This window comes from Acartia tonsa, chromosome 4 (assembly GCF_053477335.1).
Source record: "Acartia tonsa isolate MP-2025a chromosome 4, ASM5347733v1, whole genome shotgun sequence".
Taxonomy (NCBI): domain Eukaryota; kingdom Metazoa; phylum Arthropoda; class Copepoda; order Calanoida; family Acartiidae; genus Acartia; species Acartia tonsa.
Window position 1 is genome coordinate 11781518 of NC_137263.1, and position 12296 is coordinate 11793813.

The following is a 12296-nucleotide window of genomic DNA, read 5'->3' on the forward strand; positions in this document are numbered from 1 at the left end:
CATTTTTTTGTCTGATTACCGTTATATCACGAAATTACAACAAATAGTACATTGTCCATGAAAAAAGGGTTAAATTTATTTAGGGGGTACAATAACTTTTTAGGGGCTATTTAATCCTACCCAAAAATAATTAAAAGAAACCTCCTCGGGACCTTTAATAGGTTTCAACGTAAAGGAGGACAATATCGGTTCAGTGGCTACCAAGATATTTAGACAAACACACATCCTGTTATTTTTAAATGGAGTTCTTAATTTTTCATTTAAAACAAACAGATTTTGGTTACTTTTTATTAAATAATAAGTAAGATTATTAATAAAGAATCACAGACGTTAAAAACATAAAAATATCAATATTAAAATTGTTGACAAAACCTTTTTTATCTAATGTAGGCTTTTACACCCCCCCCCCCCCCTAAAAAAAGGTTTTCTTTAATTTTATTAAAAAAAGTAAAGTCAAATATATTCCATATATTTTAAAAAAACGTCCAAATTAATATGAAACGAGCGAATAACTAATTATACTTTTTAATTTTGATGAAAAAAATATTTTGCCAACAAATGCTATTAATAAGAATCAGTCACAAGTAAATATTTTGATTACGTCATAATAATGATATTGCAATAATAATAATAATAATTAGTAAAGTTAGATTTAATAATAATTATAGTAAAAATAGATCACAGGTTAAGTTGTCCCACAAGGATAGGTCCATAGTGGATAATTTTGCAGCAATATAAAAAAAAAGATTGATGAACCCTCAATGTTTAAAAACTGCATTTTCTGAAGAAAAGATGTTAGGCTAATTGAGAAAAAAGATATCCAGGAGCCTTTGAGAATTTTGGCTCCCATAGAGGGTAGGCATTGAGATTGACCCCCAGGGAATTATAAAAATATCGTTGAGACCTTTTTTGGCGCTGAAGGCTTAAAATTAAATTTTACTGATATCTTTAAAGTATGCTCTTTCCGTGTTATGAAGTCGATGAATACAGGGGAAATAATTACAAAGTACTAATAAAATTTAAAATAAAACCTTCAGCTTCCAAAAATATTTCTTTTCTTGCTGCAAAATAGATGGTGTTAGTAAAATTGTTATTTTGGTTTAATTAACCCTTTGGTGGCGATGGTGAGGCTGATGGATTTTATCATTTCTTCGGCAGAGGCGGTGTTGGGGTTCAGCTTCCCAAAATGTTGGGGAAACCGTCCTCCGTGAGTTCGCAGTTTTGCCGCTAGCTGTCTCTGCAGCTGAGAAATATAGACCGCGGTTCCTTCCAATATTTCATCCTGTAAAAGATAGGATTTTATAGAAAAACTTATTGTTTTAAATGTAAATTATTTGATTTGCCTCTAGCAGAGACTTGCTTTTAGAGTTGGGGGGAGGAGTTAACAGTACAAAAACTAGTCTGAGACCTGTACGAACTTTAACGTATTGCATTGCCAAATCGGACAAGCTATTTCTAAGAATATTAAAATATTTCAAGGCCATTAGGATTGGTCAATGGCAATAAAAATAACATCAAAAGCACCCAAATTTTGTAATAGCGTACTTAAAAGGGTTTGTGCAGGTTTGCTTTGCCTTTAATTGGCCTATGATCGGTTTAGCAAAAGAAAATTAAGATCCTTTAATTCTGATTTAAGCCATTAAAATAAAACATGGCATGTGGATTAGAATAGAAATGCTAGAAAAGCAGTGATTTATTATGGCATATTAGTTAATATTATATTATACAAAGTTGTAAGGTGTTATTTCTGTAACTTGAGATTTCAGAAACTAATTGAGCTATCCATTTAAAGGAAAATTACAATCTGTTCCAGGATGGTTTCAGGCTATTTTTTGCCATTTCCTATTCTTTGAATACAAAGCCCCTAATTACTTTAATATAATAACAACTGCAAATAAAATAACAAATATAAATAAAAATGCTTTGCTACAAATAGGACGAAACACTCTTCTTTTTTAAATTTAACATTATAAAAGTAAAAAATTTTTACCATTTCATTGTCTTTATTCTTGAGATTTGGAACCATACTTTCCAATTTTATCAACTCTTTCTCCAGGCTTATTGTTCCCATCCTGCAACCTAAATAATAAAACATTACTTATTAGAATCAGGGAGGAAGTGGACATTGGGCTGTTTATTACACTAGTCCTCAAAGTTTTACAATTGCGTTTTCTTATTCGTTGACTTTGGGGACACTTTTATGGATTTTGATTGGTTGGATTGTAAGTTGAGTGACTGTTTCAACCACTAATTGTAATCTACAGAAGGGGAGATTTTGTGTAGCATCATTGGGGATGTACATCAATTTAGCAACCATTGTCTTAGTCTTTAGATTGGAATAATATAAGGTTGAAAACATCCAAAAGTAGCGACAAGCACAAAAAAATCTCAGATGAACAAATTAAGTTCTAGAACAGATGTTCAGAAAAAATGAGAATATGTGATAAATTACATAAAAAATCACGAAACCTTTATTTAAAAAAATATCTTTTTGATTTGATGCATGAACGACAGACAGACGGACAGTAAATTATAAACTGGATGCTATTTGGCACAGGGAATCACAAACCAAATTTTCAGCTCTCTTTCTTAAATAACAGCCTAGAAAATCATATTTTTCAAGATGCGTTACAGAACGTAAAAATTCTCCTTTTAAAAGCGAAGCATTTCTATAAGTTGTTAATGTTGATATTAAAATTATTTCTCATAAAGAGAAGCTTGAAAAAGTTGTTAAAAAGTTAATAATCGCAATGTTTTAAATGAAAGAACGCACTTTCTTCCATCGACTATAGAGTATCTACGCTTTCAAAATCTTACTTAATGGTTATAGAAATCATCATGCAAAGTTTGAAATGGATAGGTCAATTTTAACATCTATGAATTAACGAAAAGAGCTATCCGTCACGGGCGGACGAAGCTTTTACAGACGAAGTTATAGAAAAGGTTTGCTTTTAAAAATAATCATATCATTAAATCACTTTTTTACCTTTTTTCTTGCTTATTTTCTTATAATTACTTTGTTCTGGTTACGTTTTGTTGTTATTGATGAATATGAACTTATAACAAATGTTTTTAGTAACCGGCTGTATTCGAAACTGCATCCACTAATAGCTATTTCTTCAGACACACGCGTTCCATCCACACACACACACATGCACTATCAACCAAAGGGGTGAATTAATACAACCAACCCTTTGATAAACCACCCTACTTCTTAGTGGTGAGCCAGTGATTGAAGGGGTGGGGGGTTATATCTTGGCGCCCCGTCCAGACACAATGGGTTACAGTAACTCAGACGAGACGGCTTATTACACTCAGACAAATTTCTTGGGGGTTGTATTATGTATGATGATGGGTCAATACTTGCATATGTTCATATTCATAAATACAATAACACAATATGAATCCGGGTGTGTAGGTGATGCGGGTTATATCTGCCCAAGTTGGAGTTTAAGAGTAGGATGTTTTATTTAACTTTTAACCACTGCCTCTCTATCTCTCTTGGTATGTACAGACCAGACTGACAGACTTTTCATATCATATGCAAAGAAGGAGAGAGATAGAGAGAGAGAGAGGGAATCCCCCGCATATTGGTTATGGGACAAACAATGAGTTGACAAAAGTTACCTATTTTTTACAGCTCTACAAAATCAGCAAAAAATTTTCTTTATAAAAATAGTTTTGAATTTCCTTAAATTGTTTTTTAAAAAACTAGATAAAGTGCTATCACACCAGAAGATGTTATGTTCAACGTTATCCTTTGTTGATATAACAGCACAAAATTCTGAAAGGGTAACTGTGTAGTTCCCAATAATTGTTTCATATCCTCCCACACTGCAAATGTCCTATGTTGATGTAAAAACAGCAAAAATTCAGACATTGTAGCAGTGTTACCTAATGTTGGTTTCATATCCTCCCACACTCTAAAGATTATGTTGATATATTTACAGTACAAAATTTTGAGAGGGAAACTGTGTGGTACCCAATGTTTGTTTTATATCCTCCAACACTTAATATATGACTATATTATGTTGATATATTTACAGTACAAAATTTTGAGAGGGGAACTGTGTTGTACCCAATGTTTGTTTTATATCCTCCCACACTTCTTAAAATATGACTATATTCCTATTTTGATATATTAACAGCACAAAATTCTAACAGGAAACTGTGTAGCGCCCAATGTTTGTCTGATATCCTCCCACACTTATTACTTGTATAGGTATGCGCACCTGGCAACTTTTACTCTGTGTATCCTATTCGGTGTCCCAACAATTTTGCACAGTTTTCATATTAGCTAATAAATACTTCCTCAAATAGCGCATTCACAACGTTTTTAAACGAATACTAGCAAAGGCAGGGATAAAGCAACCAAAGAAAGACTACTTTGTGCTCTTAAACACTTGACAAAAACATTTTATTTCAGTAGAATTTTGTAAAATGAAATAAATATTGCCCTTTTCATTATGTGGAATATATCTATAATACAAAGTAGCTTGATGTCTGTCCGTCCGTCCCTTAAGATCTTGGTAACAACTGAACCGATCGGATTCTACTCTTCAGGGAATATACCTAGTGGTCATGTGGTGGATTTAGGCTATTTTCTTGGGGGGTAATACAACCCTCTAAAATCCAAAGATATCCCCCCCCCCATTTTTTAAAAAAAATACGGGGGGGGAGGATGTCTTCACCCCCCTACCACCACAAAAAAATATTTTTTTACTTCTATTGAAACTCAAATTTAAAATGGGATAAGGTCGACTTTTCCCCCTCCTACCAGTGCCCCTAGAGGCTTCTAGGGGGCGAAGCCGCTAATGTAACATAAAATAAAAGTGACCAAGGAAAAAATTTCATCGGTATTAAATACTAAAATTTACAGCATTGACAATGATTCATTTTACCTATATGTCATTAAATTAAAGGCGTTATAATTTTTAAATTACATTTGACTATCGTTATTAATTCATATAGCAACAAACCATTGCAGGCGAGGAGAGGACTACACTAGAAATTGAAAATGCCTGATTGTCAATTTTCACCCATATAAGATTAGATTCCCTTGTCAAAGGATAAAAGGTTATTTTGCAGTTTTTCACGCACACTCTCCATTTCTATGTGAGAAGTGCGCGACTACGCAGATTCACACCTCTGCTATACGGACACATGGCATCCACACAACTAATTACACATCATATCATCAACATTACAGATCAAACAACCATCAAACACAAATTTTTACACGTAATTGATAATATGCAAAAAGATTCAATTGTTTAAAATGATTGTAACGGGTGTAAATGAAGGTTTCTCTGCCCCGAGGTTGGCTCCAGATGTTAGGATGAAAGCATTTAATAAAGTTACACTCGACAATTTTGAGAATTTGGAAATTGGGCGGCTTTATTATTCAAAGTTTATATGGTGAAATTTTAGGTTCACATATGTTATTTACTTGCCTCATACAGTCAAATATAATACAAGATTTTTAGTAGGGAATTTACTCTACATATAATTTTGGATTTGATTTTTTATTACCATGATTTTACATTTAAGAAGTTGTATTATATAATTTTTACCTAAAACAAGGATGTCAACATGTATAAATGCGACGCTCTAAATTCAGAAAGTAGAACAAACAAATATTAACACTTTTAGTGAGTCAGAACGTTTTAAACATAATTTTAAAAAAAGTTTATAACATTTTACCTTGTTGTCCTAGCAATCATTATTTTAAAAATTAGTTTAAAATGATGAGTATTTGATATAAAAAATGGTTATCAAAAATAAAAATGTTTTAAATGGATTTACGGATTTTCTGGTAACGGTTATAGAGTTACCATACTTTCTTTAAATCATACCTTACTGTTTCAGGAATCACAATTCCAAGTATAAGATATAAAAGACAAGCCTAACGGATAGCCTAAATTAACAACAATAGCAAACCGTTGCGAACCAACGCTACTTATAGAAAAGCATCGCTTTTAATAAAAGGAGACACGATTAATGAAGAGATAAAGTAAAAACAAGTGTTAGATTAAGAAACATCATAAAATGTTAAAAATTCATATACATGACGCCTATTCATACACACCTCTTATTGTCTGTTTTACACCCCCCCCCCCCCTTGATTTGGGTTTAAGGGGGTGTCAAACTTTTCGGGTGCGCTTTGCGCACGCATACCCTGGCAAAAACCTATGCACGCGACTGGACAAAATAAATACATTTCCCTGTAGCTCAACTTATGGATAGACATTTACAATTAAATGATAAATTTTTATTGTATATTATGTAATATTTAACAAGGATTGCGTCATCTATTAAAGCGAATCTACACAATGCAGACATTTATCAACTATTATTGAGTTGCGCCGCTTTAGATATATACTGAAACTATCTATAATACAAAGTAGAACGATGTCTGTCCGTCTGTCCCTTAAGATCTCGGTAACCACTGAACCGATCGGATTCTACTCTTCAGGTAATATACCTACTGGTCCTGTGGTGGTTTTAGGCTATTTTCTTGGGGGGTGGGACACCCCCAACCCCCCCAAAAACAAAAATCCCCCCCCATTTTTTTTTCGTATTTCGCCAAAAATTTTTTAATCACCTCTTGGGGCAAAGCCCCTAGAGGCTAGGGGCGAAGCTGCTAGTGTAAATATATACTGAAATGATCAAAATAAAGTGTTCATTATATAAACGTGCTTACATTTTATTACGTATTTATGAAGATGCTACGCTTTTGCCTAATCGTCCAGAGAATCAATTTAATGATAATTGATTATAGAGTTGCTACGCTTCGAAATTGTACCCAAATGTTACAGGAACCCTTATATGCCATTTAAACTAACAGATTAAGTTTTCCCTTGTTGTCATTAGGATATACTCTAAATGTAGAAACGCTTTGCTTTGTGAAACATATTGGAAAATACTTCTAAAAGTATGATTATATAAATACGTGGGTGAACTTATTTCAACTTTATTCCCTCTCACATGCGCACTAAACATTAATTTACACAATAATTAAATATAAAAACTTAATTATTTTTAGAAATATAACTTATAACCATTATCATTAATATTATTTTTAAAAATTTAAACAGCTTTTTATTATTAAAAGTAAGGAAAAGTGCTAGTTTGAATATCGAGTGTGTTTGATGTTCGTGGGTTTCTTAGCCTACAGGGATACAACCAGGCATTTAGGAATAGGCCTTACAATACCAACGCTGAAAATGTAATCTATTTTCTCGTATTCATTCGAATCCGGTGGATAGGAACCGGTTCTCATCCATACGAAAAAACTATGTCTAGCATCGTATTATATCCAGCTTTCTACGAATATAGAAATGTACAATCATAAGATTAAAACTAGTTTTTTTAGCCGGTACCTTCGGCCCCACGGGGCTAAAAAAACTAGTTTTAATCTTATAATTGTACATTCTATATCCGCGGAAAGCCGTTTATAATACGATACGAGAAATAACTATTCTCGTATTCATTCGAATCCGGTGGATAGGAACCGGTTCTCATCCATACGAAAAAACTATGTCTAGGGCGACCACTCCGAAACCAAAAAAATATAGTATTTTTATAGTATATTTTTTTAATCCATATAGTATATATAGTATATTTTTTTAAACTCATATAGTATGATATAGTATCGGACTTAGAATTATTTAGTAATACATAGTATATACAATATACATACATCATCAATAATAACTCAAAGCATAGCTGTTATCAAAGCAATTTCACATATAAGGGGTTTACTCTGTGATTATTAGGCAAGGTATCAATCGTGAGATTATAGGTTATTTAGGATAAAAGTTTACTTTTGGTTAGTATTTCACATATATTTAATCATTTTTTGGATAGGTCTCAGGTTCAGATGCTGCAGGCTATCTGGAAAGGTAAAAAAATTTAGATTTCTGTTTGAAGAGTTAGAGATCAACTTATAAAACAAAATATGCATCTTTTTGGATGTTATTAACATAAATGAAGAAAAAATTAAAATAGTCCTCCAAGTTCTGGTCTTGCAGGCCTCCAGGTCCACTCTGGACAGGTTATAGATATTTTTTTATTTGAAGAGTTAGAGGCCAACTAATAAAACAGAATATGCATCTTTTTGAATGCTATTAACATATCTGAAGAAAAAATTAAAATTGGCCTCCAAGTTCTGGTTCTGTAGGCCTCCATGTCCACTCTGGACGGGTAAAATATTAAAATTTCTTATTTGAAGAATTAGAGGTCAACTTATAAAAAAGAATATGCATCTTTTTGGATGTTATTAACATAACTGAAGAAAAAAATTAAAATCATCCTCTAAGATGTAAAAATAAAACTTCCCTAATTGAACAGTTAATGGTATATTTATGAAACAAAATGAGCTTATATTTGGATGTTCTTTATATATTTGAAAGAAAAAAATAAAATTGGCCTTCAAGTTTAGGAGCTGCAGGCCTCCAGGTGGACTCTGGACATGAATAAAATAAAAATTTTAAATTTATGAAAATAGACGTTTATTAAACAACATAAGCATTTCTATAGATGCTATTTATATGTTTAAAGAAAAAATGACAATCGACCTCCAGGTTTGATGCTGCAGGCCTCCAGGTGGACTCTGGACAGGAAAAAATCAAAATTTCTTATTTATGTAGTTAGAGGTTAGTTTATAAAACACCATAAGCATCTTTTTAGATGTTATTTACATATCTGAAGATAAAATACATTTGCGTAAACCTGGTATTTTGGCTTTATCTTTGGACTGAGAGGATAGGTTATTAAAGATAAAATCATTCTTATATGATGAATTTTCACAAGTTTTAAGATTTTTTGGATAGGCCTCCAGGTTCCGGAGCTCCAGGCCTCCAGGTGGTCTCTAGTTAGAGGTCAGCATATGAAAAAAAATTGCATGTTTTTTTTCTTCAAATATGTGAATAACATTAAAAAAGAAGCATATTTTGTTTTATAAGTTGACCTTTTTTTCATTTTTACCTGTACAGAGACCACCTGGAGGACTTGAGCTCCGAATCCTGGAGGCCTATCCAAAAAATCTTAAAACTTGGGAAAATTCATCATATAAGAATGATTTTATTTTTAATAACCTATCCTCTCAGTCCAAAGATAAAGCCTATATACCAGGTTTACGCAAATGTGTCAGAACTCCCCCCCCCCCTTGACCTCCAGGTCAAGGTGCTGCAGGCTTCCATGTAGACTCTGTCCAGAGAAAACCTGGAGACCTGAACTTGAACTCTTCAAATAAAAAATTTGAGTCTTTTACCTGTCCTGAATGAACCTGAACTTGGATCCTGATATGTTAATATTATCCAAATAAATGCATATTATGTTATATAAATAGACCTCTAACTCTTCATATAAGAAATTTGATTGTTTACCTGTTCAGAGTGGACCTAAAGGCCTAGAACTAGGAGGCCGATTTATATATTTTCTTCAGATATGTTAATAAGATCCAAAAAAAATACATATTCTGTTTTATAAGTTGACCTCTAACTCTTAAAATAAGAAATTTGATTGTTTACTTGTCCAGAATGGACCTGGAGGCCTGCAGGGCTTGACCCTAAGGGCAAATTTTCAATTTTTTTCAGATATGTTAATAACATCCAAAAAGATGCATATTCTGTTTTATAGGTTGACCTCTAACTCATCAAACAAAAAAATTTGAATTTTTACCAGTCCAGAGTTGACTTGGTGGCCTGCAGGACCAGAACTTAGAGGCCAATTTTAATTTTTTTCTTCAGATATGTTAATAACATCCTAAAAGATGCATATTTTGTTTAATAAGTTGATCTCTAAATTTTACAATTTTTTTACCTGTCCAGAAACCACCTTTTTCCTACCTGAACCTGGAAACTTACCCAAAAAAATATTGAATGTAAGTGAACTACTACCCTAAAGTAAATTTTTGTCCCAAATACCCTATAGTCTCACATTAATACCTAGCCTAATAATCACCGAGAAAGCGAAAGTCGTAAAACTTACCCCTCACCTAACTCTATGAAAAATAACTGATATTTATATCATAATCACAAACAAAAATATATTTTAAAGGATTTTCTTCATCTTTATGCATTTTAGTCGTATCACAGTATCTTTGGAGCCACCCGCAGGGGCTAGAAATAGGAGAAAACCTACTGTGAAAATAAGACAAAACGCTCCTTAAGAGGCGTTGTCACAAAACTGACAATTTTAGTTTTTTGTTATTTAAACCCCGAACCACTTCATTATGCAATCTACATTTTCCTGGATATTTTGTCTACGGTAGACCATAAGTGTACAGCTTTACAGTACATTGTTTCTATTTGTTAAAGCAACACGTATGATAAAAGAAAAAGATTCTGTTTAAAGTAAAATGCTTATATTTCAATCAAAATCTATATTTTTGTATTTTTTACCGATCCACTTCATTATGCAAATCAAAAGAAAATCAATAAGAAAACGTTTGTTTTGCCCTTTTCTCCACTTTGAAAAAATAATTCTGATAAAATAACAATTTTTTAAGGGATTTATGCATTTATTATAATGAAAAACAGTTTAAGGTAGATTTTATTGATTTTTCTAAATGAGAAATAATTGAAAAAAAGAAATTCTATCCCTATCACTTTAGAGGACAGCTGCCGACCCCCAGTCTTATGGATGAAGCTAAATACATGTAAAAAATATAAATTTGCCTGAAAAGTATACAAAAATGTTTTTTGATGTGTTAAAAAAATCCATTTTAAAATCTTGATTTTGAGGATGATGGCCTTTAAGATGCTCTTACTGGTGGTGATGGTGAGCTAAATGTTATCAAAGTGCATGCCCTTGAAGAAAACTTATATATTGAACTATGGTCCAATTTTTGTAGTCATAGCAGCCTCCAGCCAAGCAATATTAAAAAAGAAAAAAATTGCAATTTTAATTACTAAAATTCATAAAGTAAATAATGTAGTTTTTAGATAATGGTTATATTTCATGTCGAGAGGCTCCACTGGAGGCTGCTATGACTACAAAAAATGGTACATAGGTTAATAGACAAGTTGTTGTAATGGTCATGTACTTAGATAACATTTAGCTCACCTTCACCACCAGTAAGAGCATCTTAAAGGCCATCATCCTCAAAATCAAGATTTTAAAATGGATTTTTTTAACACATCAAAAAACATTTTTGTATACTTTTCAGGGTAATTTTTATCTTTAACATGTATTTAGCTTCATCCATAAGACTGGGGGTCAGCAGCTGTCCTCTATAGTGGTAAGGATAGAATTTCTTTTTTTCAATTATTTCTTATTTAGAAAAATCAATAAAATCTACCTTAAACTGTTTTTCATTATAATTAATGCATAAATCCCTTAAAATATTGCTATTTTATCAGAATCATTTTTTAAAATTGGAGAAAAGTGCAAAACAAACGTTTTCTCATTGATTTTCTTTTGATTTGTATAATGACGTGGATCAGTAAAAAATAAAAAAATATAGATTTTGATTGAAATATAAGCATTTTACTTTAAAAAGAATCTTTTTCTTTAGTATACGTGTTGCTTTAACAAATAGAAACAATGTACTGTAAAGCTGTACACTTATGGACTACCGTAGACAAAATATCCAGGAAAATGTAGATTGCATAATGAAGTGGTTCGGGGTTTATATGTAATATTATATAGTATATATAGTAAATTTTGGTCAAGTAAAGGTTAAAATATATAGTATATATAGTAAATTTTGGTCATATAGTATGATATAGTATCCAAATTCATTCTATATAGTATAAATAGTATATATAGTATGCAGTGGTCGCCCTGTTAGCATCGTATTATATCCAGCTTTCTACGAATATAAAAATGTACAATCATAAGATTAAAACCAGGTTTCTATATCCGCGGAAAGCTGTTTATAATACGGTGCGAGAAAACTATTCTCGTATTCATTCGAATCCGGTGGATAGGATCGGTTCTCATCCATACGAAAAAACTATGTCTAGCATCGTATTATATCCAGCTTTCTACGAATATAAAAATGTACAATCATAAGATTAAAACCAGTTTTTTTAATCTTATAATTGTACATTCTATATCCGCGGAAAGCCGTTTATAATACGATGAAAGAAATAACTGTTATTATTCTAATTCCAAACTAACACTTAAAGTTAATCATTAAGGCTACAGTACACGGCTAATAATTGCTTTGCTTTAGTTGTATTATCAAAACAATTTACCCTTAGGCAAAATTAAACCAACGAAAAAAATTACCCAAAATACCCAAGAAACGCTTTTGCATGAAAAACTAATTTTCTACGAATTAAAAA

At 32.0% G+C, this 12296-nt stretch overlaps 1 long non-coding RNA gene across 1 annotated transcript; it reads right to left on the reverse strand.

Annotated features, from left to right (window-relative positions):
• Positions 1–274: 274 nt before the first annotated feature.
• Positions 275–3525, reverse strand: LOC145316084 (uncharacterized). Its single transcript, XR_013878291.1, has 3 exons — positions 2987–3525; positions 1991–2079; positions 275–1282 (listed from the first exon to the last, which is right to left on the reverse strand). It is a non-coding gene; the product is annotated as an uncharacterized LOC145316084 (long non-coding RNA).
• Positions 3526–12296: the final 8771 nt, after the last annotated feature.